Here is a 26,270-nt window from a genome sequence, read left to right as displayed (position 1 = left end):
GAAAGTAGGCCAGAATGTCAGTCCATGTTGGAGCAGGTTTAGATACAGTCTAAAGTATAGATCTCAAAGTCTGTGCACAGAATTTAGCAAGGGCCTCGCACCTTCTGATGCATCAGGTAGGTGCACAATAGCATAGCCTAACCCTCTGTACTTTGGTCTATATTGATGCGGGACATAGACAGCCAGCTGATGACCAATCCATTAGTGCAATGGATGGCTGGAAGCATTTGTCTTTGCCTTTGCAATACCACAGAAGCAATGCATGGTCAATGTACAGCAATGACACACCTGTGTGAACAGCCAGGAGACCCCCCCCCCCCCCCCATGTTATGTTACATAGTTACATAGTTAGTACGGTCGAAAAAAGACATATGTCCATCAAGTTCAACCAGGGAATTAAGGGGTAGGGGTGTGGCGCGATATTGGGGAAGGGATGAGATTTTATATTTCTTCATAAGCATTAATCTTATTTTGTCAATTAGGAACATTCAGCACCCACCCGCTATCAAGGCAGCTGCCTATCATGTCATGCCCTACCTGCGCAGGTGTGCTGGCTACTCAAATGATCCAATTAAGGAGGCCATTTAGTCAGCAGCAGCAGAAGTCCTGTGCCTGGACGCTCCAACAGCGGCCAGACACAAGCAGAAGCAGAAGCAGCAGAAGCAGCAGCAGCACCACCTTTTGTTTTTTGGCTGCAGCAGCAGCAAGGCCCACAGGGCTGGCTAGCTGGCTAGCCAGCAAGCAGGTAGCAATGAAAGTAGGAATCTTTCTTTTTAACCCTGTAAGGGGGTGGTGCACTGTACCCGAAGATACTGCCATATCGGGTCAATGCATAGGGCGACGGAAGCAAGCTTCGAAATCGGCCCCCGTTCTCAAAAATCCATTTAATATATGGTCCCCAGATAGGGGACGTATCAGATATTAAACTGATAAGAACAGATACTACACTTGATCTTAGCCAAAAGGCCGAGAAGCGATAACCGTGAAAGGGGCGGGCCCAACAAGGTGCCCTTCATGGGCACTATCACTGCTTGCTGTCAGGGAGGCTGCCAGACAATTTTCCATGCACACTCTGGGCTGGGGGGCAGTCAACCACCAGTACACACAGCAGAACCTAAACCCATACCATTATTGCTAAGCAGCAAGACAGGGGCCCATTGCACTCCCACGGGGCCTTTTTAAATGCAATCCATAACCCGGATTTGCCAGGAACCCTTCTTACTCCTCCTACTTGCATGTGACACTGGGCTTAGGATCTGCATAGGAAACACACACACAAGCACACACCTACCTTTGTTGCCTGCAGATGCCTCCTTGGCTGTCCCCAAACGGTATCAAACCAACACCCACGGGAAGCTGTAAGCATAGAGGACATGCCTGCACCCCATTGGACTTACCTGTGTGGGTTAAACCCGGGTTATTTGACAACCTATGGCGGTGATGGTTCTGCTCAGGCAGAGCAGTGCTGATGCTCCTCATAAAGCTGTCGCTGCTGTGAAGGTTCTAGGTGACATCACAAATCCCTATGGTTACATACACAACAAAGCTGGGTTGTTGTTGTTTACACTCTGCAAGGCCTGTGGAAGTGAGTGACATCATAGCACTGTAGTTCTGAGGGTTCTAGATGGATGCAACAATCTCCTGTTGCTTCTATGAAGGCCATAATAGACGACATCACCAAACAGCTCCATAGTCACATACACAGCAAAGGAGAGATGTTGTTTACACCTAGTGATGTCAGTGGTATTGAGTGACATCACAGCACAGTGCTAAGGCTCCTGGGCCTGGACACAGCAGCGGCTGCAATATCTCAACGGAGAATACGTTTATATATATGTGTGTGTGTGCGCGTATATATATATATATATATATATATATATATATATATATATATATTTCTCCGCCGAAATCACTTTTAAACCCATTTCCACCTTTTTTTCCCTTCTCTTCCTCTTACTTTTTTTTCACGTTTTTTTACGTTTTTCTCCTTTTCGCCTCTTTTCTGGGCGTATTATTCTTCTTTTTCTTCTTTTTTTTCGTCTAATGCATACCCCATCAGTGCAGCAATGCTTATTCAATACCGCCAGCAGATGGAGACACTGGGGGATGATTTTCTAAGGATTTATACTGATTTTTCCTGTCTGAATTTGTCGCACAGAAAGTTGCAGGCCAAATATGTGTGACATTTCTGCGACTTTAGCTTCTAGAGCATTTTTACAACATTATACATAGGTGCTGAATACATAAAAAGCGACTGTTCAGCGACAGACAAGTCGCATCGGCTGAAAGTAGGCCAGAATGTCAGTCCATGTTGGAGCAGGTTTAGATACAGTCTAAAGTATAGATCTCAAAGTCTGTGCACAGAATTTAGCAAGGGCCTCGCACCTTCTGATGCATCAGGTAGGTGCACAATAGCATAGCCTAACCCTCTGTACTTTGGTCTATATTGATGCGGGACATAGACAGCCAGCTGATGACCAATCCATTAGTGCAATGGATGGCTGGAAGCATTTGTCTTTGCCTTTGCAATACCACAGAAGCAATGCATGGTCAATGTACAGCAATGACACACCTGTGTGAACAGCCAGGAGCCTCCCCCCCCCCCCCCCATGTTATGTTACATAGTTACATAGTTAGTACGGTCGAAAAAAGACATATGTCCATCAAGTTCAACCAGGGAATTAAGGGGTAGGGGTGTGGCGCGATATTGGGGAAGGGATGAGATTTTATATTTCTTCATAAGCATTAATCTTATTTTGTCAATTAGGAACATTCAGCACCCACCCGCTATCAAGGCAGCTGCCTATCATGTCATGCCCTACCTGCACAGGTGTGCTGGCTACTCAAATGATCCAATTAAGGAGGCCATTTAGTCAGCAGCAGCAGAAGTCCTGTGCCTGGACGCTCCAACAGCGGCCAGACACAAGCAGAAGCAGAAGCAGCAGAAGCAGCAGAAGCAGCAGCAGCACCACCTTTTGTTTTTTGGCTGCAGCAGCAGCAAGGCCCACAGGGCTGGCTAGCTGGCTAGCCAGCAAGTAGGTAGCAATGAAAGTAGGAATCTTTCTTTTTAACCCTGTAAGGGGGTGGTGCACTGTACCCGAAGATACTGCCATATCGGGTCAATGCATAGGGCGACGGAAGCAAGCTTCGAAATCGGCCCCCGTTCTCAAAAATCCATTTAATATATGGTCCCCAGATAGGGGACGTATCAGATATTAAACTGATAAGAACAGATACTACACTTGATCTTAGCCAAAAGGCCGAGAAGCGATAACCGTGAAAGGGGCGGGCCCAACAAGGTGCCCTTCATGGGCACTATCACTGCTTGCTGTCAGGGAGGCTGCCAGACAATTTTCCATGCACACTCTGGGCTGGGGGGCAGTCAACCACCAGTACACACAGCAGAACCTAAACCCATACCATTATTGCTAAGCAGCAAGACAGGGGCCCATTGCACTCCCACGGGGCCTTTTTAAATGCAATCCATAACCCGGATTTGCCAGGAACCCTTCTTACTCCTCCTACTTGCATGTGACACTGGGCTTAGGATCTGCATAGGAAACACACACACAAGCACACACCTACCTTTGTTGCCTGCAGATGCCTCCTTGGCTGTCCCCAAACGGTATCAAACCAACACCCACGGGAAGCTGTAAGCATAGAGGACATGCCTGCACCCCATTGGACTTACCTGTGTGGGTTAAACCCGGGTTATTTGACAACCTATGGCGGTGATGGTTCTGCTCAGGCAGAGCAGTGCTGATGCTCCTCATAAAGCTGTCGCTGCTGTGAAGGTTCTAGGTGACATCACAAATCCCTATGGTTACATACACAACAAAGCTGGGTTGTTGTTGTTTACACTCTGCAAGGCCTGTGGAAGTGAGTGACATCATAGCACTGTAGTTCTGAGGGTTCTAGATGGATGCAACAATCTCCTATTGCTTCTATGAAGGCCATAATAGACGACATCACCAAACAGCTCCATAGTCACATACACAGCAAAGGAGAGATGTTGTTTACACCTAGTGATGTCAGTGGTATTGAGTGACATCACAGCACAGTGCTAAGGCTCCTGGGCCTGGACACAGCAGCGGCTGCAATATCTCAACGGAGAATACGTTTATATATATGTGTGTGTGTGCGCGTATATATATATATATATATATATATATATATATATATATTTCTCCGCCGAAATCACTTTTAAACCCATTTCCACCTTTTTTTCCCTTCTCTTCCTCTTACTTTTTTTTCACGTTTTTTTACGTTTTTCTCCTTTTCGCCTCTTTTCTGGGCGTATTATTCTTCTTTTTCTTCTTTTTTTTCGTCTAATGCATACCCCATCAGTGCAGCAATGCTTATTCAATACCGCCAGCAGATGGAGACACTGGGGGATAATTTTCTAAGGATTTATACTGATTTTTCCTGTCTGAATTTGTCGCACAGAAAGTTGCAGGCCAAATATGTGTGACATTTCTGCGACTTTAGCTTCTAGAGCATTTTTACAACATTATACATAGGTGCTGAATACATAAAAAGCGACTGTTCAGCGACAGACAAGTCGCATCGGCTGAAAGTAGGCCAGAATGTCAGTCCATGTTGGAGCAGGTTTAGATACAGTCTAAAGTATAGATCTCAAAGTCTGTGCACAGAATTTAGCAAGGGCCTCGCACCTTCTGATGCATCAGGTAGGTGCACAATAGCATAGCCTAACCCTCTGTACTTTGGTCTATATTGATGCGGGACATAGACAGCCAGCTGATGACCAATCCATTAGTGCAATGGATGGCTGGAAGCATTTGTCTTTGCCTTTGCAATACCACAGAAGCAATGCATGGTCAATGTACAGCAATGACACACCTGTGTGAACAGCCAGGAGACCCCCCCCCCCCCCATGTTATGTTACATAGTTACATAGTTAGTACGGTCGAAAAAAGACATATGTCCATCAAGTTCAACCAGGGAATTAAGGGGTAGGGGTGTGGCGCGATATTGGGGAAGGGATGAGATTTTATATTTCTTCATAAGCATTAATCTTATTTTGTCAATTAGGAACATTCAGCACCCACCCGCTATCAAGGCAGCTGCCTATCATGTCATGCCCTACCTGCACAGGTGTGCTGGCTACTCAAATGATCCAATTAAGGAGGCCATTTAGTCAGCAGCAGCAGAAGTCCTGTGCCTGGACGCTCCAACAGCGGCCAGACACAAGCAGAAGCAGAAGCAGCAGAAGCAGCAGCAGCACCACCTTTTGTTTTTTGGCTGCAGCAGCAGCAAGGCCCACAGGGCTGGCTAGCTGGCTAGCCAGCAAGCAGGTAGCAATGAAAGTAGGAATCTTTCTTTTTAACCCTGTAAGGGGGTGGTGCACTGTACCCGAAGATACTGCCATATCGGGTCAATGCATAGGGCGACGGAAGCAAGCTTCGAAATCGGCCCCCGTTCTCAAAAATCCATTTAATATATGGTCCCCAGATAGGGGACGTATCAGATATTAAACTGATAAGAACAGATACTACACTTGATCTTAGCCAAAAGGCCGAGAAGCGATAACCGTGAAAGGGGCGGGCCCAACAAGGTGCCCTTCATGGGCACTATCACTGCTTGCTGTCAGGGAGGCTGCCAGACAATTTTCCATGCACACTCTGGGCTGGGGGGCAGTCAACCACCAGTACACACAGCAGAACCTAAACCCATACCATTATTGCTAAGCAGCAAGACAGGGGCCCATTGCACTCCCACGGGGCCTTTTTAAATGCAATCCATAACCCGGATTTGCCAGGAACCCTTCTTACTCCTCCTACTTGCATGTGACACTGGGCTTAGGATCTGCATAGGAAACACACACACAAGCACACACCTACTTTTGTTGCCTGCAGATGCCTCCTTGGCTGTCCCCAAACGGTATCAAACCAACACCCACGGGAAGCTGTAAGCATAGAGGACATGCCTGCACCCCATTGGACTTACCTGTGTGGGTTAAACCCGGGTTATTTGACAACCTATGGCGGTGATGGTTCTGCTCAGGCAGAGCAGTGCTGATGCTCCTCATAAAGCTGTCGCTGCTGTGAAGGTTCTAGGTGACATCACAAATCCCTATGGTTACATACACAACAAAGCTGGGTTGTTGTTGTTTACACTCTGCAAGGCCTGTGGAAGTGAGTGACATCATAGCACTGTAGTTCTGAGGGTTCTAGATGGATGCAACAATCTCCTGTTGCTTCTATGAAGGCCATAATAGACGACATCACCAAACAGCTCCATAGTCACATACACAGCAAAGGAGAGATGTTGTTTACACCTAGTGATGTCAGTGGTATTGAGTGACATCACAGCACAGTGCTAAGGCTCCTGGGCCTGGACACAGCAGCGGCTGCAATATCTCAACGGAGAATACGTTTATATATATGTGTGTGTGTGCGCGTATATATATATATATATATATATATATATATATATATATATATATTTCTCCGCCGAAATCACTTTTAAACCCATTTCCACCTTTTTTTCCCTTCTCTTCCTCTTACTTTTTTTTCACGTTTTTTTACGTTTTTCTCCTTTTCGCCTCTTTTCTGGGCGTATTATTCTTCTTTTTCTTCTTTTTTTTCGTCTAATGCATACCCCATCAGTGCAGCAATGCTTATTCAATACCGCCAGCAGATGGAGACACTGGGGGATAATTTTCTAAGGATTTATACTGATTTTTCCTGTCTGAATTTGTCGCACAGAAAGTTGCAGGCCAAATATGTGTGACATTTCTGAGACTTTAACTTCTAGAGCATTTTTACAACATTATACATAGGTGCTGAATACATAAAAAGCGACTGTTCAGCGACAGACAAGTCGCATCGGCTGAAAGTAGGCCAGAATGTCAGTCCATGTTGGAGCAGGTTTAGATACAGTCTAAAGTATAGATCTCAAAGTCTGTGCACAGAATTTAGCAAGGGCCTCGCACCTTCTGATGCATCAGGTAGGTGCACAATAGCATAGCCTAACCCTCTGTACTTTGGTCTATATTGATGCGGGACATAGACAGCCAGCTGATGACCAATCCATTAGTGCAATGGATGGCTGGAAGCATTTGTCTTTGCCTTTGCAATACCACAGAAGCAATGCATGGTCAATGTACAGCAATGACAAACCTGTGTGAACAGCCAGGAGACCCCCCCCCCCCCCCCATGTTATGTTACATAGTTACATAGTTACATAGTTACATAGTTACATAGTTAGTACGGTCGAAAAAAGACATATGTCCATCAAGTTCAACCAGGGAATTAAGGGGTAGGGGTGTGGCGCGATATTGGGGAAGGGATGAGATTTTATATTTCTTCATAAGCATTAATCTTATTTTGTCAATTAGGAACATTCAGCACCCACCCGCTATCAAGGCAGCTGCCTATTATGTCATGCCCTACCTGCACAGGTGTACTGGCTACTCAAATGATCCAATTAAGGAGGCCATTTAGTCAGCAGCAGCAGAAGTCCTGTGCCTGGACGCTCCAACAGCGGCCAGACACAAGCAGAAGCAGAAGCAGCAGAAGCAGCAGCAGCACCACCTTTTGTTTTTTGGCTGCAGCAGCAGCAAGGCCCACAGGGCTGGCTAGCTGGCTAGCCAGCAAGCAGGTAGCAATGAAAGTAGGAATCTTTCTTTTTAACCCTGTAAGGGGGTGGTGCACTGTACCCGAAGATACTGCCATATCGGGTCAATGCATAGGGCGACGGAAGCAAGCTTCGAAATCGGCCCCCGTTCTCAAAAATCCATTTAATATATGGTCCCCAGATAGGGGACGTATCAGATATTAAACTGATAAGAACAGATACTACACTTGATCTTAGCCAAAAGGCCGAGAAGCGATAACCGTGAAAGGGGCGGGCCCAACAAGGTGCCCTTCATGGGCACTATCACTGCTTGCTGTCAGGGAGGCTGCCAAACAATTTTCCATGCACACTCTGGGCTGGGGGGCAGTCAACCACCAGTACACACAGCAGAACCTAAACCCATACCATTATTGCTAAGCAGCAAGACAGGGGCCCATTGCACTCCCACGGGGCCTTTTTAAATGCAATCCATAACCCGGATTTGCCAGGAACCCTTCTTACTCCTCCTACTTGCATGTGACACTGGGCTTAGGATCTGCATAGGAAACACACACACAAGCACACACCTACCTTTGTTGCCTGCAGATGCCTCCTTGGCTGTCCCCAAACGGTATCAAACCAACACCCACGGGAAGCTGTAAGCATAGAGGACATGCCTGCACCCTATTGGACTTACCTGTGTGGGTTAAACCCGGGTTATTTGACAACCTATGGCGGTGATGGTTCTGCTCAGGCAGAGCAGTGCTGATGCTCCTCATAAAGCTGTCGCTGCTGTGAAGGTTCTAGGTGACATCACAAATCCCTATGGTTACATACACAACAAAGCTGGGTTGTTGTTGTTTACACTCTGCAAGGCCTGTGGAAGTGAGTGACATCATAGCACTGTAGTTCTGAGGGTTCTAGATGGATGCAACAATCTCCTGTTGCTTCTATGAAGGCCATAATAGACGACATCACCAAACAGCTCCATAGTCACATACACAGCAAAGGAGAGATGTTGTTTACACCTAGTGATGTCAGTGGTATTGAGTGACATCACAGCACAGTGCTAAGGCTCCTGGGCCTGGACACAGCAGCGGCTGCAATATCTCAACGGAGAATACGTTTATATATATGTGTGTGTGTGCGCGTATATATATATATATATATTTCTCCGCCGAAATCACTTTTAAGCCCATTTCCACCTTTTTTTCCCTTCTCTTCCTCTTACTTTTTTTTCACGTTTTTTTACGTTTTTCTCCTTTTCGCCTCTTTTCTGGGCGTATTATTCTTCTTTTTCTTCTTTTTTTTCGTCTAATGCATACCCCATCAGTGCAGCAATGCTTATTCAATACCGCCAGCAGATGGAGACACTGGGGGATAATTTTCTAAGGATTTATACTGATTTTTCCTGTCTGGATTTGTCGCACAGAAAGTTGCAGGCCAAATATGTGTGACATTTCTGCGACTTTAGCTTCTAGAGCATTTTTACAACATTATACATAGGTGCTGAATACATAAAAAGCGACTGTTCAGCGACAGACAAGTCGCATCGGCTGAAAGTAGGCCAGAATGTCAGTCCATGTTGGAGCAGGTTTAGATACAGTCTAAAGTATAGATCTCAAAGTCTGTGCACAGAATTTAGCAAGGGCCTCGCACCTTCTGATGCATCAGGTAGGTGCACAATAGCATAGCCTAACCCTCTGTACTTTGGTCTATATTGATGCGGGACATAGACAGCCAGCTGATGACCAATCCATTAGTGCAATGGATGGCTGGAAGCATTTGTCTTTGCCTTTGCAATACCACAGAAGCAATGCATGGTCAATGTACAGCAATGACACACCTGTGTGAACAGCCAGGAGACCCCCCCCCCCCCCATGTTATGTTACATAGTTACATAGTTAGTACGGTCGAAAAAAGACATATGTCCATCAAGTTCAACCAGGGAATTAAGGGGTAGGGGTGTGGCGCGATATTGGGGAAGGGATGAGATTTTATATTTCTTCATAAGCATTAATCTTATTTTGTCAATTAGGAACATTCAGCACCCACCCGCTATCAAGGCAGCTGCCTATCATGTCATGCCCTACCTGCACAGGTGTGCTGGCTACTCAAATGATCCAATTAAGGAGGCCATTTAGTCAGCAGCAGCAGAAGTCCTGTGCCTGGACGCTCCAACAGCGGCCAGACACAAGCAGAAGCAGAAGCAGCAGAAGCAGCAGCAGCACCACCTTTTGTTTTTTGGCTGCAGCAGCAGCAAGGCCCACAGGGCTGGCTAGCTGGCTAGCCAGCAAGCAGGTAGCAATGAAAGTAGGAATCTTTCTTTTTAACCCTGTAAGGGGGTGGTGCACTGTACCCGAAGATACTGCCATATCGGGTCAATGCATATGGCGACGGAAGCAAGCTTCGAAATCGGCCCCCGTTCTCAAAAATCCATTTAATATATGGTCCCCAGATAGGGGACGTATCAGATATTAAACTGATAAGAACAGATACTACACTTGATCTTAGCCAAAAGGCCGAGAAGCGATAACCGTGAAAGGGGCGGGCCCAACAAGGTGCCCTTCATGGGCACTATCACTGCTTGCTGTCAGGGAGGCTGCCAGACAATTTTCCATGCACACTCTGGGCTGGGGGGCAGTCAACCACCAGTACACACAGCAGAACCTAAACCCATACCATTATTGCTAAGCAGCAAGACAGGGGCCCATTGCACTCCCACGGGGCCTTTTTAAATGCAATCCATAACCCGGATTTGCCAGGAACCCTTCTTACTCCTCCTACTTGCATGTGACACTGGGCTTAGGATCTGCATAGGAAACACACACACAAGCACACACCTACCTTTGTTGCCTGCAGATGCCTCCTTGGCTGTCCCCAAACGGTATCAAACCAACACCCACGGGAAGCTGTAAGCATAGAGGACATGCCTGCACCCCATTGGACTTACCTGTGTGGGTTAAACCCGGGTTATTTGACAACCTATGGCGGTGATGGTTCTGCTCAGGCAGAGCAGTGCTGATGCTCCTCATAAAGCTGTCGCTGCTGTGAAGGTTCTAGGTGACATCACAAATCCCTATGGTTACATACACAACAAAGCTGGGTTGTTGTTGTTTACACTCTGCAAGGCCTGTGGAAGTGAGTGACATCATAGCACTGTAGTTCTGAGGGTTCTAGATGGATGCAACAATCTCCTGTTGCTTCTATGAAGGCCATAATAGACAACATCACCAAACAGCTCCATAGTCACATACAGAGCAAAGGAGAGATGTTGTTTACACCTAGTGATGTCAGTGGTATTGAGTGACATCACAGCACAGTGCTAAGGCTCCTGGGCCTGGACACAGCAGCGGCTGCAATATCTCAACGGAGAATACGTTTATATATATGTGTGTGTGTGCGCGTATATATATATATATATATATATATATATATATATATATATATATATTTCTCCGCCGAAATCACTTTTAAACCCATTTCCACCTTTTTTTCCCTTCTCTTCCTCTTACTTTTTTTTCACGTTTTTTTACGTTTTTCTCCTTTTCGCCTCTTTTCTGGGCGTATTATTCTTCTTTTTCTTCTTTTTTTTCGTCTAATGCATACCCCATCAGTGCAGCAATGCTTATTCAATACAGCCAGCAGATGGAGACACTGGGGGATAATTTTCTAAGGATTTATACTGATTTTTCCTGTCTGAATTTGTCGCACAGAAAGTTGCAGGCCAAATATGTGTGACATTTCTGCGACTTTAGCTTCTAGAGCATTTTTACAACATTATACATAGGTGCTGAATACATAAAAAGCGACTGTTCAGCGACAGACAAGTCGCATCGGCTGAAAGTAGGCCAGAATGTCAGTCCATGTTGGAGCAGGTTTAGATACAGTCTAAAGTATAGATCTCAAAGTCTGTGCACAGAATTTAGCAAGGGCCTCGCACCTTCTGATGCATCAGGTAGGTGCACAATAGCATAGCCTAACCCTCTGTACTTTGGTCTATATTGATGCGGGACATAGACAGCCAGCTGATGACCAATCCATTAGTGCAATGGATGGCTGGAAGCATTTGTCTTTGCCTTTGCAATACCACAGAAGCAATGCATGGTCAATGTACAGCAATGACACACCTGTGTGAACAGCCAGGAGACCCCCCCCCCCCCCCATGTTATGTTACATAGTTACATAGTTAGTACGGTCGAAAAAAGACATATGTCCATCAAGTTCAACCAGGGAATTAAGGGGTAGGGGTGTGGCGCGATATTGGGGAAGGGATGAGATTTTATATTTCTTCATAAGCATTAATCTTATTTTGTCAATTAGGAACATTCAGCACCCACCCGCTATCAAGGCAGCTGCCTATCATGTCATGCCCTACCTGCACAGGTGTGCTGGCTACTCAAATGATCCAATTAAGGAGGCCATTTAGTCAGCAGCAGCAGAAGTCCTGTGCCTGGACGCTCCAACAGCGGCCAGACACAAGCAGAAGCAGAAGCAGCAGAAGCAGCAGCAGCACCACCTTTTGTTTTTTGGCTGCAGCAGCAGCAAGGCCCACAGGGCTGGCTAGCTGGCTAGCCAGCAAGCAGGTAGCAATGAAAGTAGGAATCTTTCTTTTTAACCCTGTAAGGGGGTGGTGCACTGTACCCGAAGATACTGCCATATCGGGTCAATGCATAGGGCGACGGAAGCAAGCTTCGAAATCGGCCCCCGTTCTCAAAAATCCATTTAATATATGGTCCCCAGATAGGGGACGTATCAGATATTAAACTGATAAGAACAGATACTACACTTGATCTTAGCCAAAAGGCCGAGAAGCGATAACCGTGAAAGGGGCGGGCCCAACAAGGTGCCCTTCATGGGCACTATCACTGCTTGCTGTCAGGGAGGCTGCCAGACAATTTTCCATGCACACTCTGGGCTGGGGGGCAGTCAACCACCAGTACACACAGCAGAACCTAAACCCATACCATTATTGCTAAGCAGCAAGACAGGGGCCCATTGCACTCCCACGGGGCCTTTTTAAATGCAATCCATAACCCGGATTTGCCAGGAACCCTTCTTACTCCTCCTACTTGCATGTGACACTGGGCTTAGGATCTGCATAGGAAACACACACACAAGCACACACCTACCTTTGTTGCCTGCAGATGCCTCCTTGGCTGTCCCCAAACGGTATCAAACCAACACCCACGGGAAGCTGTAAGCATAGAGGACATGCCTGCACCCCATTGGACTTACCTGTGTGGGTTAAACCCGGGTTATTTGACAACCTATGGCGGTGATGGTTCTGCTCAGGCAGAGCAGTGCTGATGCTCCTCATAAAGCTGTCGCTGCTGTGAAGGTTCTAGGTGACATCACAAATCCCTATGGTTACATACACAACAAAGCTGGGTTGTTGTTGTTTACACTCTGCAAGGCCTGTGGAAGTGAGTGACATCATAGCACTGTAGTTCTGAGGGTTCTAGATGGATTCAACAATCTCCTGTTGCTTCTATGAAGGCCATAATAGACGACATCACCAAACAGCTCCATAGTCACATACACAGCAAAGGAGAGATGTTGTTTACACCTAGTGATGTCAGTGGTATTGAGTGACATCACAGCACAGTGCTAAGGCTCCTGGGCCTGGACACAGCAGCGGCTGCAATATCTCAACGGAGAATACGTTTATATATATGTGTGTGTGTGCGCGTATATATATATATATATATATATATATATATATATATATATATATTTCTCCGCCGAAATCACTTTTAAACCCATTTCCACCTTTTTTTCCCTTCTCTTCCTCTTACTTTTTTTTCACGTTTTTTTACGTTTTTCTCCTTTTCGCCTCTTTTCTGGGCGTATTATTCTTCTTTTTCTTCTTTTTTTTCGTCTAATGCATACCCCATCAGTGCAGCAATGCTTATTCAATACCGCCAGCAGATGGAGACACTGGGGGATAATTTTCTAAGGATTTATACTGATTTTTCCTGTCTGAATTTGTCGCACAGAAAGTTGCAGGCCAAATATGTGTGACATTTCTGCGACTTTAGCTTCTAGAGCATTTTTACAACATTATACATAGGTGCTGAATACATAAAAAGCGACTGTTCAGCGACAGACAAGTCGCATCGGCTGAAAGTAGGCCAGAATGTCAGTCCATGTTGGAGCAGGTTTAGATACAGTCTAAAGTATAGATCTCAAAGTCTGTGCACAGAATTTAGCAAGGGCCTCGCACCTTCTGATGCATCAGGTAGGTGCACAATAGCATAGCCTAACCCTCTGTACTTTGGTCTATATTGATGCGGGACATAGACAGCCAGCTGATGACCAATCCATTAGTGCAATGGATGGCTGGAAGCATTTGTCTTTGCCTTTGCAATACCACAGAAGCAATGCATGGTCAATGTACAGCAATGACACACCTGTGTGAACAGCCAGGAGACCCCCCCCCCCCCCCATGTTATGTTACATAGTTACATAGTTAGTACGGTCGAAAAAAGACATATGTCCATCAAGTTCAACCAGGGAATTAAGGGGTAGGGGTGTGGCGCGATATTGGGGAAGGGATGAGATTTTATATTTCTTCATAAGCATTAATCTTATTTTGTCAATTAGGAACATTCAGCACACACCCGCTATCAAGGCAGCTGCCTATCATGTCATGCCCTACCTGCACAGGTGTGCTGGCTACTCAAATGATCCAATTAAGGAGGCCATTTAGTCAGCAGCAGCAGAAGTCCTGTGCCTGGACGCTCCAACAGCGGCCAGACACAAGCAGAAGCAGAAGCAGCAGAAGCAGCAGCAGCACCACCTTTTGTTTTTTGGCTGCAGCAGCAGCAATGCCCACAGGGCTTGCTAGCTGGCTAGCCAGCAAGCAGGTAGCAATGAAAGTAGGAATCTTTCTTTTTAACCCTGTAAGGGGGTGGTGCACTGTACCCGAAGATACTGCCATATCGGGTCAATGCATAGGGCGACGGAAGCAAGCTTCGAAATCGGCCCCCGTTCTCAAAAATCCATTTAATATATGGTCCCCAGATAGGGGACGTATCAGATATTAAACTGATAAGAACAGATACTACACTTGATCTTAGCCAAAAGGCCGAGAAGCGATAACCGTGAAAGGGGCGGGCCCAACAAGGTGCCCTTCATGGGCACTATCACTGCTTGCTGTCAGGGAGGCTGCCAGACAATTTTCCATGCACACTCTGGGCTGGGGGGCAGTCAACCACCAGTACACACAGCAGAACCTAAACCCATACCATTATTGCTAAGCAGCAAGACAGGGGCCCATTGCACTCCCACGGGGCCTTTTTAAATGCAATCCATAACCCGGATTTGCCAGGAACCCTTCTTACTCCTCCTACTTGCATGTGACACTGGGCTTAGGATCTGCATAGGAAACACACACACAAGCACACACCTACCTTTGTTGCCTGCAGATGCCTCCTTGGCTGTCCCCAAACGGTATCAAACCAACACCCACGGGAAGCTGTAAGCATAGAGGACATGCCTGCACCCCATTGGACTTACCTGTGTGGGTTAAACCCGGGTTATTTGACAACCTATGGCGGTGATGGTTCTGCTCAGGCAGAGCAGTGCTGATGCTCCTCATAAAGCTGTCGCTGCTGTGAAGGTTCTAGGTGACATCACAAATCCCTATGGTTACATACACAACAAAGCTGGGTTGTTGTTGTTTACACTCTGCAAGGCCTGTGGAAGTGAGTGACATCATAGCACTGTAGTTCTGAGGGTTCTAGATGGATGCAACAATCTCCTGTTGCTTCTATGAAGGCCATAATAGACGACATCACCAAACAGCTCCATAGTCACATACACAGCAAAGGAGAGATGTTGTTTACACCTAGTGATGTCAGTGGTATTGAGTGACATCACAGCACAGTGCTAAGGCTCCTGGGCCTGGACACAGCAGCGGCTGCAATATCTCAACGGAGAATACGTTTATATATATGTGTGTGTGTGCGCGTATATATATATATATATATATATATATATATATATATATATATATATATATATATTTCTCCGCCGAAATCACTTTTAAACCCATTTCCACCTTTTTTTCCCTTCTCTTCCTCTTACTTTTTTTTCACGTTTTTTTACGTTTTTCTCCTTTTCGCCTCTTTTCTGGGCGTATTATTCTTCTTTTTCTTCTTTTTTTTCGTCTAATGCATACCCCATCAGTGCAGCAATGCTTATTCAATACCGCCAGCAGATGGAGACACTGGGGGATAATTTTCTAAGGATTTATACTGATTTTTCCTGTCTGAATTTGTCGCACAGAAAGTTGCAGGCCAAATATGTGTGACATTTCTGCGACTTTAGCTTCTAGAGCATTTTTACAACATTATACATAGGTGCTGAATACATAAAAAGCGACTGTTCAGCGACAGACAAGTCGCATCGGCTGAAAGTAGGCCAGAATGTCAGTCCATGTTGGAGCAGGTTTAGATACAGTCTAAAGTATAGATCTCAAAGTCTGTGCACAGAATTTAGCAAGGGCCTCGCACCTTCTGATGCATCAGGTAGGTGCACAATAGCATAGCCTAACCCTCTGTACTTTGGTCTATATTGATGCGGGACATAGACAGCCAGCTGATGACCAATCCATTAGTGCAATGGATGGCTGGAAGCATTTGTCTTTGCCTTTGCAATACCACAGAAGCAATGCATGGTCAATGTACAGCAATGACACACCTGTGTGAACAGCCAGGAGCCTCCCCCCCCCCCCCATGTTATGTTACATAGTTACATAGTTAGTACGGTCGAAAAAAGACATATGTCCATCAAGTTCAACCAGGGAATTAAGGGGTAGGGGTGTGGCGCGATATTGGGGAAGGGATGAGATTTTATATTTCTTCATAAGCATTAATCTTATTTTGTCAATTAGGAACATTCAGCACCCACCCGCTATCAAGGCAGCTGCCTATCATGTCATGCCCTACCTGCACAGGTGTGCTGGCTACTCAAATGATCCAATTAAGGAGGCCATTTAGTCAGCAGCAGCAGAAGTCCTGTGCCTGGACGCTCCAACAGCGGCCAGACACAAGCAGAAGCAGAAGCAGCAGAAGCAGCAGCAGCACCACCTTTTGTTTTTTGGCTGCAGCAGCAGCAAGGCCCACAGGGCTGGCTAGCTGGCTAGCCAGCAAGTAGGTAGCAATGAAAGTAGGAATCTTTCTTTTTAACCCTGTAAGGGGGTGGTGCACTGTACCCGAAGATACTGCCATATCGGGTCAATGCATAGGGCGACGGAAGCAAGCTTCGAAATCGGCCCCCGTTCTCAAAAATCCATTTAATATATGGTCCCCAGATAGGGGACGTATCAGATATTAAACTGATAAGAACAGATACTACACTTGATCTTAGCCAAAAGGCCGAGAAGCGATAACCGTGAAAGGGGCGGGCCCAACAAGGTGCCCTTCATGGGCACTATCACTGCTTGCTGTCAGGGAGGCTGCCAGACAATTTTCCATGCACACTCTGGGCTGGGGGGCAGTCAACCACCAGTACACACAGCAGAACCTAAACCCATACCATTATTGCTAAGCAGCAAGACAGGGGCCCATTGCACTCCCACGGGGCCTTTTTAAATGCAATCCATAACCCGGATTTGCCAGGAACCCTTCTTACTCCTCCTACTTGCATGTGACACTGGGCTTAAGGATCTGCATAGGAAACACACACACAAGCACACACCTACCTTTGTTGCCTGCAGATGCCTCCTTGGCTGTCCCCAAACGGTATCAAACCAACACCCACGGGAAGCTGTAAGCATAGAGGACATGCCTGCACCCCATTGGACTTACCTGTGTGGGTTAAACCCGGGTTATTTGACAACCTATGGCGGTGATGGTTCTGCTCAGGCAGAGCAGTGCTGATGCTCCTCATAAAGCTGTCGCTGCTGTGAAGGTTCTAGGTGACATCACAAATCCCTATGGTTACATACACAACAAAGCTGGGTTGTTGTTGTTTACACTCTGCAAGGCCTGTGGAAGTGAGTGACATCATAGCACTGTAGTTCTGAGGGTTCTAGATGGATGCAACAATCTCCTGTTGCTTCTATGAAGGCCATAATAGACGACATCACCAAACAGCTCCATAGTCACATACACAGCAAAGGAGAGATGTTGTTTACACCTAGTGATGTCAGTGGTATTGAGTGACATCACAGCACAGTGCTAAGGCTCCTGGGCCTGGACACAGCAGCGGCTGCAATATCTCAACGGAGAATACGTTTATATATATGTGTGTGTGTGCGCGTATATATATATATATATATATATATATATATATATATATATATATTCTCCGCCGAAATCACTTTTAAACCCATTTCCACCTTTTTTTCCCTTCTCTTCCTCTTACTTTTTTTTCACGTTTTTTTACGTTTTTCTCCTTTTCGCCTCTTTTCTGGGCGTATTATTCTTCTTTTTCTTCTTTTTTTTCGTCTAATGCATACCCCATCAGTGCAGCAATGCTTATTCAATACCGCCAGCAGATGGAGACACTGGGGGATAATTTTCTAAGGATTTATACTGATTTTTCCTGTCTGAATTTGTCGCACAGAAAGTTGCAGGCCAAATATGTGTGACATTTCTGCGACTTTAGCTTCTAGAGCATTTTTACAACATTATACATAGGTGCTGAATACATAAAAAGCGACTGTTCAGCGACAGACAAGTCGCATCGGCTGAAAGTAGGCCAGAATGTCAGTCCATGTTGGAGCAGGTTTAGATACAGTCTAAAGTATAGATCTCAAAGTCTGTGCACAGAATTTAGCAAGGGCCTCGCACCTTCTGATGCATCAGGTAGGTGCACAATAGCATAGCCTAACCCTCTGTACTTTGGTCTATATTGATGCGGGACATAGACAGCCAGCTGATGACCAATCCATTAGTGCAATGGATGGCTGGAAGCATTTGTCTTTGCCTTTGCAATACCACAGAAGCAATGCATGGTCAATGTACAGCAATGACACACCTGTGTGAACAGCCAGGAGACCCCCCTCCCCCCCCCATGTTATGTTACATAGTTACATAGTTAGTACGGTCGAAAAAAGACATATGTCCATCAAGTTCAACCAGGGAATTAAGGGGTAGGGGTGTGGCGCGATATTGGGGAAGGGATGAGATTTTATATTTCTTCATAAGCATTAATCTTATTTTGTCAATTAGGAACATTCAGCACCCACCCGCTATCAAGGCAGCTGCCTATCATGTCATGCCCTACCTGCACAGGTGTGCTGGCTACTCAAATGATCCAATTAAGGAGGCCATTTAGTCAGCAGCAGCAGAAGTCCTGTGCCTGGACGCTCCAACAGCGGCCAGACACAAGCAGAAGCAGAAGCAGCAGAAGCAGCAGCAGCACCACCTTTTGTTTTTTGGCTGCAGCAGCAGCAAGGCCCACAGGGCTGGCTAGCTGGCTAGCCAGCAAGCAGGTAGCAATGAAAGTAGGAATCTTTCTTTTTAACCCTGTAAGGGGGTGGTGCACTGTACCCGAAGATACTGCCATATCGGGTCAATGCATAGGGCGACGGAAGCAAGCTTCGAAATCGGCCCCCGTTCTCAAAAATCCATTTAATATATGGTCCCCAGATAGGGGACGTATCAGATATTAAACTGATAAGAACAGATACTACACTTGATCTTAGCCAAAAGGCCGAGAAGCGATAACCGTGAAAGGGGCGGGCCCAACAAGGTGCCCTTCATGGGCACTATCACTGCTTGCTGTCAGGGAGGCTGCCAGACAATTTTCCATGCACACTCTGGGCTGGGGGGCAGTCAACCACCAGTACACACAGCAGAACCTAAACCCATACCATTATTGCTAAGCAGCAAGACAGGGGCCCATTGCACTCCCACGGGGCCTTTTTAAATGCAATCCATAACCCGGATTTGCCAGGAACCCTTCTTACTCCTCCTACTTGCATGTGACACTGGGCTTAGGATCTGCATAGGAAACACACACACAAGCACACACCTACCTTTGTTGCCTGCAGATGCCTCCTTGGCTGTCCCCAAACGGTATCAAACCAACACCCACGGGAAGCTGTAAGCATAGAGGACATGCCTGCACCCCATTGGACTTACCTGTGTGGGTTAAACCCGGGTTATTTGACAACCTATGGCGGTGATGGTTCTGCTCAGGCAGAGCAGTGCTGATGCTCCTCATAAAGCTGTCGCTGCTGTGAAGGTTCTAGGTGACATCACAAATCCCTATGGTTACATACACAACAAAGCTGGGTTGTTGTTGTTTACACTCTGCAAGGCCTGTGGAAGTGAGTGACATCATAGCACTGTAGTTCTGAGGGTTCTAGATGGATGCAACAATCTCCTGTTGCTTCTATGAAGGCCATAATAGACGACATCACCAAACAGCTCCATAGTCACATACACAGCAAAGGAGAGATGTTGTTTACACCTAGTGATGTCAGTGGTATTGAGTGACATCACAGCACAGTGCTAAGGCTCCTGGGCCTGGACACAGCAGCGGCTGCAATATCTCAACGGAGAATACGTTTATATATATGTGTGTGTGTGCGCGTATATATATATATATATATATATATATATATATATATATATATATTTCTCCGCCGAAATCACTTTTAAACCCATTTCCACCTTTTTTTCCCTTCTCTTCCTCTTACTTTTTTTTCACGTTTTTTTACGTTTTTCTCCTTTTCGCCTCTTTTCTGGGCGTATTATTCTTCTTTTTCTTCTTTTTTTTCGTCTAATGCATACCCCATCAGTGCAGCAATGCTTATTCAATACCGCCAGCAGATGGAGACACTGGGGGATAATTTTCTAAGGATTTATACTGATTTTTCCTGTCTGAATTTGTCGCACAGAAAGTTGCAGGCCAAATATGTGTGACATTTCTGCGACTTTAACTTCTAGAGCATTTTTACAACATTATACATAGGTGCTGAATACATAAAAAGCGACTGTTCAGCGACAGACAAGTCGCATCGGCTGAAAGTAGGCCAGAATGTCAGTCCATGTTGGAGCAGGTTTAGATACAGTCTAAAGTATAGATCTCAAAGTCTGTGCACAGAATTTAGCAAGGGCCTCGCACCTTCTGATGCATCAGGTAGGTGCACAATAGCATAGCCTAACCCTCTGTACTTTGGTCTATATTGATGCGGGACATAGACAGCCAGCTGATGACCAATCCATTAGTGCAATGGATGGCTGGAAGCATTTGTCTTTGCCTTTGCAATACCACAGAAGCAATGCATGGTCAATGTACAGCAATGACACACCTGTGTGAACAGCCAGGAGACCCCCCCCCCCCATGTTATGTTACATAGTTACATAGTTAGTACGGTCGAAAAAAGACATATGTCCATCAAGTTCAACCAGGGAATTAAGGGGTAGGGGTGTGGCGCGATATTGGGGAAGGGATGAGATTTTATATTTCTTCATAAGCATTAATCTTATTTTGTCAATTAGGAACATTCAGCACCCACCCGCTATCAAGGCAGCTGCCTATTATGTCATGCCCTACCTGCACAGGTGTGCTGGCTACTCAAATGATCCAATTAAGGAGGCCATTTAGTCAGCAGCAGCAGAAGTCCTGTGCCTGGACGCTCCAACAGCGGCCAGACACAAGCAGAAGCAGAAGCAGCAGAAGCAGCAGCAGCACCACCTTTTGTTTTTTGGCTGCAGCAGCAGCAAGGCCCACAGGGCTGGCTAGCTGGCTAGCCAGCAAGCAGGTAGCAATGAAAGTAGGAATCTTTCTTTTTAACCCTGTAAGGGGGTGGTGCACTGTACCCGAAGATACTGCCATATCGGGTCAATGCATAGGGCGACGGAAGCAAGCTTCGAAATCGGCCCCCGTTCTCAAAAATCCATTTAATATATGGTCCCCAGATAGGGGACGTATCAGATATTAAACTGATAAGAACAGATACTACACTTGATCTTAGCCAAAAGGCCGAGAAGCGATAACCGTGAAAGGGGCGGGCCCAACAAGGTGCCCTTCATGGGCACTATCACTGCTTGCTGTCAGGGAGGCTGCCAAACAATTTTCCATGCACACTCTGGGCTGGGGGGCAGTCAACCACCAGTACACACAGCAGAACCTAAACCCATACCATTATTGCTAAGCAGCAAGACAGGGGCCCATTGCACTCCCACGGGGCCTTTTTAAATGCAATCCATAACCCGGATTTGCCAGGAACCCTTCTTACTCCTCCTACTTGCATGTGACACTGGGCTTAGGATCTGCATAGGAAACACACACACAAGCACACACCTACCTTTGTTGCCTGCAGATGCCTCCTTGGCTGTCCCCAAACGGTATCAAACCAACACCCACGGGAAGCTGTAAGCATAGAGGACATGCCTGCACCCCATTGGACTTACCTGTGTGGGTTAAACCCGGGTTATTTGACAACCTATGGCGGTGATGGTTCTGCTCAGGCAGAGCAGTGCTGATGCTCCTCATAAAGCTGTCGCTGCTGTGAAGGTTCTAGGTGACATCACAAATCCCTATGGTTACATACACAACAAAGCTGGGTTGTTGTTGTTTACACTCTGCAAGGCCTGTGGAAGTGAGTGACATCATAGCACTGTAGTTCTGAGGGTTCTAGATGGATGCAACAATCTCCTGTTGCTTCTATGAAGGCCATAATAGACGACATCACCAAACAGCTCCATAGTCACATACACAGCAAAGGAGAGATGTTGTTTACACCTAGTGATGTCAGTGGTATTGAGTGACATCACAGCACAGTGCTAAGGCTCCTGGGCCTGGACACAGCAGCGGCTGCAATATCTCAACGGAGAATACGTTTATATATATGTGTGTGTGTGCGCGTATATATATATATATATATATATATATATATATATATATATATTCTCCGCCGAAATCACTTTTAAACCCATTTCCACCTTTTTTTCCCTTCTCTTCCTCTTACTTTTTTTTCACGTTTTTTTACGTTTTTCTCCTTTTCGCCTCTTTTCTGGGCGTATTATTCTTCTTTTTCTTCTTTTTTTTCGTCTAATGCATACCCCATCAGTGCAGCAATGCTTATTCAATACCGCCAGCAGATGGAGACACTGGGGGATAATTTTCTAAGGATTTATACTGATTTTTCCTGTCTGAATTTGTCGCACAGAAAGTTGCAGGCCAAATATGTGTGACATTTCTGCGACTTTAGCTTCTAGAGCATTTTTACAACATTATACATAGGTGCTGAATACATAAAAAGCGACTGTTCAGCGACAGACAAGTCGCATCGGCTGAAAGTAGGCCAGAATGTCAGTCCATGTTGGAGCAGGTTTAGATACAGTCTAAAGTATAGATCTCAAAGTCTGTGCACAGAATTTAGCAAGGGCCTCGCACCTTCTGATGCATCAGGTAGGTGCACAATAGCATAGCCTAACCCTCTGTACTTTGGTCTATATTGATGCGGGACATAGACAGCCAGCTGATGACCAATCCATTAGTGCAATGGATGGCTGGAAGCATTTGTCTTTGCCTTTGCAATACCACAGAAGCAATGCATGGTCAATGTACAGCAATGACACACCTGTGTGAACAGCCAGGAGACCCCCCCCCCCCCCCCCCATGTTATGTTACATAGTTACATAGTTAGTACGGTCGAAAAAAGACATATGTCCATCAAGTTCAACCAGGGAATTAAGGGGTAGGGGTGTGGCGCGATATTGGGGAAGGGATGAGATTTTATATTTCTTCATAAGCATTAATCTTATTTTGTCAATTAGGAACATTCAGCACCCACCCGCTATCAAGGCAGCTGCCTATCATGTCATGCCCTACCTGCACAGGTGTGCTGGCTACTCAAATGATCCAATTAAGGAGGCCATTTAGTCAGCAGCAGCAGAAGTCCTGTGCCTGGACGCTCCAACAGCGGCCAGACACAAGCAGAAGCAGAAGCAGCAGAAGCAGCAGCAGCACCACCTTTTGTTTTTTGGCTGCAGCAGCAGCAAGGCCCACAGGGCTGGCTAGCTGGCTAGCCAGCAAGCAGGTAGCAATGAAAGTAGGAATCTTTCTTTTTAACCCTGTAAGGGGGTGGTGCACTGTACCCGAAGATACTGCCATATCGGGTCAATGCATAGGGCGACGGAAGCAAGCTTCGAAATCGGCCCCCGTTCTCAAAAATCCATTTAATATATGGTCCCCAGATAGGGGACGTATCAGATATTAAACTGATAAGAACAGATACTACACTTGATCTTAGCCAAAAGGCCGAGAAGCGATAACCGTGAAAGGGGCGGGCCCAACAAGGTGCCCTTCATGGGCACTATCACTGCTTGCTGTCAGGGAGGCTGCCAGACAATTTTCCATGCACACTCTGGGCTGGGGGGCAGTCAACCACCAGTACACACAGCAGAACCTAAACCCATACCATTATTGCTAAGCAGCAAGACAGGGGCCCATTGCACTCCCACGGGGCCTTTTTAAATGCAATCCATAACCCGGATTTGCCAGGAACCCTTCTTACTCCTCCTACTTGCATGTGACACTGGGCTTAGGATCTGCATAGGAAACACACACACAAGCACACACCTACCTTTGTTGCCTGCAGATGCCTCCTTGGCTGTCCCCAAACGGTATCAAACCAACACCCACGGGAAGCTGTAAGCATAGAGGACATGCCTGCACCCCATTGGACTTACCTGTGTGGGTTAAACCCGGGTTATTTGACAACCTATGGCGGTGATGGTTCTGCTCAGGCAGAGCAGTGCTGATGCTCCTCATAAAGCTGTCGCTGCTGTGAAGGTTCTAGGTGACATCACAAATCCCTATGGTTACATACACAACAAAGCTGGGTTGTTGTTGTTTACACTCTGCAAGGCCTGTGGAAGTGAGTGACATCATAGCACTGTAGTTCTGAGGGTTCTAGATGGATGCAACAATCTCCTGTTGCTTCTATGAAGGCCATAATAGACGACATCACCAAACAGCTCCATAGTCACATACACAGCAAAGGAGAGATGTTGTTTACACCTAGTGATGTCAGTGGTATTGAGTGACATCACAGCACAGTGCTAAGGCTCCTGGGCCTGGACACAGCAGCGGCTGCAATATCTCAACGGAGAATACGTTTATATATATGTGTGTGTGTGCGCGTATATATATATATATATATATATATATATATATATATATATATATTTCTCCGCCGAAATCACTTTTAAACCCATTTCCACCTTTTTTTCCCTTCTCTTCCTCTTACTTTTTTTTCACGTTTTTTTACGTTTTTCTCCTTTTCGCCTCTTTTCTGGGCGTATTATTCTTCTTTTTCTTCTTTTTTTTCGTCTAATGCATACCCCATCAGTGCAGCAATGCTTATTCAATACCGCCAGCAGATGGAGACACTGGGGGATAATTTTCTAAGGATTTATACTGATTTTTCCTGTCTGAATTTGTCGCACAGAAAGTTGCAGGCCAAATATGTGTGACATTTCTGCGACTTTAACTTCTAGAGCATTTTTACAACATTATACATAGGTGCTGAATACATAAAAAGCGACTGTTCAGCGACAGACAAGTCGCATCGGCTGAAAGTAGGCCAGAATGTCAGTCCATGTTGGAGCAGGTTTAGATACAGTCTAAAGTATAGATCTCAAAGTCTGTGCACAGAATTTAGCAAGGGCCTCGCACCTTCTGATGCATCAGGTAGGTGCACAATAGCATAGCCTAACCCTCTGTACTTTGGTCTATATTGATGCGGGACATAGACAGCCAGCTGATGACCAATCCATTAGTGCAATGGATGGCTGGAAGCATTTGTCTTTGCCTTTGCAATACCACAGAAGCAATGCATGGTCAATGTACAGCAATGACACACCTGTGTGAACAGCCAGGAGACCCCCCCCCCCCCATGTTATGTTACATAGTTACATAGTTAGTACGGTCGAAAAAAGACATATGTCCATCAAGTTCAACCAGGGAATTAAGGGGTAGGGGTGTGGCGCGATATTGGGGAAGGGATGAGATTTTATATTTCTTCATAAGCATTAATCTTATTTTGTCAATTAGGAACATTCAGCACCCACCCGCTATCAAGGCAGCTGCCTATTATGTCATGCCCTACCTGCACAGGTGTGCTGGCTACTCAAATGATCCAATTAAGGAGGCCATTTAGTCAGCAGCAGCAGAAGTCCTGTGCCTGGACGCTCCAACAGCGGCCAGACACAAGCAGAAGCAGAAGCAGCAGAAGCAGCAGCAGCACCACCTTTTGTTTTTTGGCTGCAGCAGCAGCAAGGCCCACAGGGCTGGCTAGCTGGCTAGCCAGCAAGCAGGTAGCAATGAAAGTAGGAATCTTTCTTTTTAACCCTGTAAGGGGGTGGTGCACTGTACCCGAAGATACTGCCATATCGGGTCAATGCATAGGGCGACGGAAGCAAGCTTCGAAATCGGCCCCCGTTCTCAAAAATCCATTTAATATATGGTCCCCAGATAGGGGACGTATCAGATATTAAACTGATAAGAACAGATACTACACTTGATCTTAGCCAAAAGGCCGAGAAGCGATAACCGTGAAAGGGGCGGGCCCAACAAGGTGCCCTTCATGGGCACTATCACTGCTTGCTGTCAGGGAGGCTGCCAAACAATTTTCCATGCACACTCTGGGCTGGGGGGCAGTCAACCACCAGTACACACAGCAGAACCTAAACCCATACCATTATTGCTAAGCAGCAAGA

At 46.1% G+C, this 26,270-nt stretch overlaps 12 non-coding genes across 12 annotated transcripts; all 12 read right to left on the bottom strand.

Moving 5' to 3' along the window:
* Positions 1-787: 787 nt before the first annotated feature.
* On the bottom strand, positions 788-978 carry LOC130347897 (U2 spliceosomal RNA). The gene has a single exon (XR_008885750.1). It is a non-coding gene; the product is annotated as a U2 spliceosomal RNA (small nuclear RNA).
* A 2,103-nt stretch (positions 979-3,081) lies between these two features.
* Positions 3,082-3,272, bottom strand: LOC130347896 (U2 spliceosomal RNA). The gene has a single exon (XR_008885749.1). It is a non-coding gene; the product is annotated as a U2 spliceosomal RNA (small nuclear RNA).
* A 2,085-nt stretch (positions 3,273-5,357) lies between these two features.
* Positions 5,358-5,548, bottom strand: LOC130347895 (U2 spliceosomal RNA). The gene has a single exon (XR_008885748.1). It is a non-coding gene; the product is annotated as a U2 spliceosomal RNA (small nuclear RNA).
* A 2,117-nt stretch (positions 5,549-7,665) lies between these two features.
* On the bottom strand, positions 7,666-7,856 carry LOC130347893 (U2 spliceosomal RNA). Its single transcript, XR_008885747.1, has one exon. It is a non-coding gene; the product is annotated as a U2 spliceosomal RNA (small nuclear RNA).
* Positions 7,857-9,921: 2,065 nt separating this feature from the next.
* Positions 9,922-10,112, bottom strand: LOC130347864 (U2 spliceosomal RNA). The gene has a single exon (XR_008885724.1). It is a non-coding gene; the product is annotated as a U2 spliceosomal RNA (small nuclear RNA).
* Positions 10,113-12,206: 2,094 nt separating this feature from the next.
* LOC130347892 (U2 spliceosomal RNA) lies at positions 12,207-12,397 on the bottom strand. Its single transcript, XR_008885746.1, has one exon. It is a non-coding gene; the product is annotated as a U2 spliceosomal RNA (small nuclear RNA).
* Positions 12,398-14,489: 2,092 nt separating this feature from the next.
* On the bottom strand, positions 14,490-14,680 carry LOC130347891 (U2 spliceosomal RNA). Its single transcript, XR_008885745.1, has one exon. It is a non-coding gene; the product is annotated as a U2 spliceosomal RNA (small nuclear RNA).
* A 2,102-nt stretch (positions 14,681-16,782) lies between these two features.
* Positions 16,783-16,973, bottom strand: LOC130347890 (U2 spliceosomal RNA). The gene has a single exon (XR_008885744.1). It is a non-coding gene; the product is annotated as a U2 spliceosomal RNA (small nuclear RNA).
* Positions 16,974-19,066: 2,093 nt separating this feature from the next.
* Positions 19,067-19,257, bottom strand: LOC130347889 (U2 spliceosomal RNA). The gene has a single exon (XR_008885743.1). It is a non-coding gene; the product is annotated as a U2 spliceosomal RNA (small nuclear RNA).
* A 2,089-nt stretch (positions 19,258-21,346) lies between these two features.
* Positions 21,347-21,537, bottom strand: LOC130347888 (U2 spliceosomal RNA). The gene has a single exon (XR_008885742.1). It is a non-coding gene; the product is annotated as a U2 spliceosomal RNA (small nuclear RNA).
* Positions 21,538-23,629: 2,092 nt separating this feature from the next.
* Positions 23,630-23,820, bottom strand: LOC130347887 (U2 spliceosomal RNA). The gene has a single exon (XR_008885741.1). It is a non-coding gene; the product is annotated as a U2 spliceosomal RNA (small nuclear RNA).
* A 2,090-nt stretch (positions 23,821-25,910) lies between these two features.
* On the bottom strand, positions 25,911-26,101 carry LOC130347885 (U2 spliceosomal RNA). The gene has a single exon (XR_008885739.1). It is a non-coding gene; the product is annotated as a U2 spliceosomal RNA (small nuclear RNA).
* Positions 26,102-26,270: the final 169 nt, after the last annotated feature.

The sequence above is a fragment of the Hyla sarda genome, unplaced genomic scaffold (assembly GCF_029499605.1).
Source record: "Hyla sarda isolate aHylSar1 unplaced genomic scaffold, aHylSar1.hap1 scaffold_854, whole genome shotgun sequence".
NCBI lineage: Eukaryota > Metazoa > Chordata > Amphibia > Anura > Hylidae > Hyla > Hyla sarda.
This window is presented reverse-complemented; position numbering and strand designations above follow the sequence as displayed.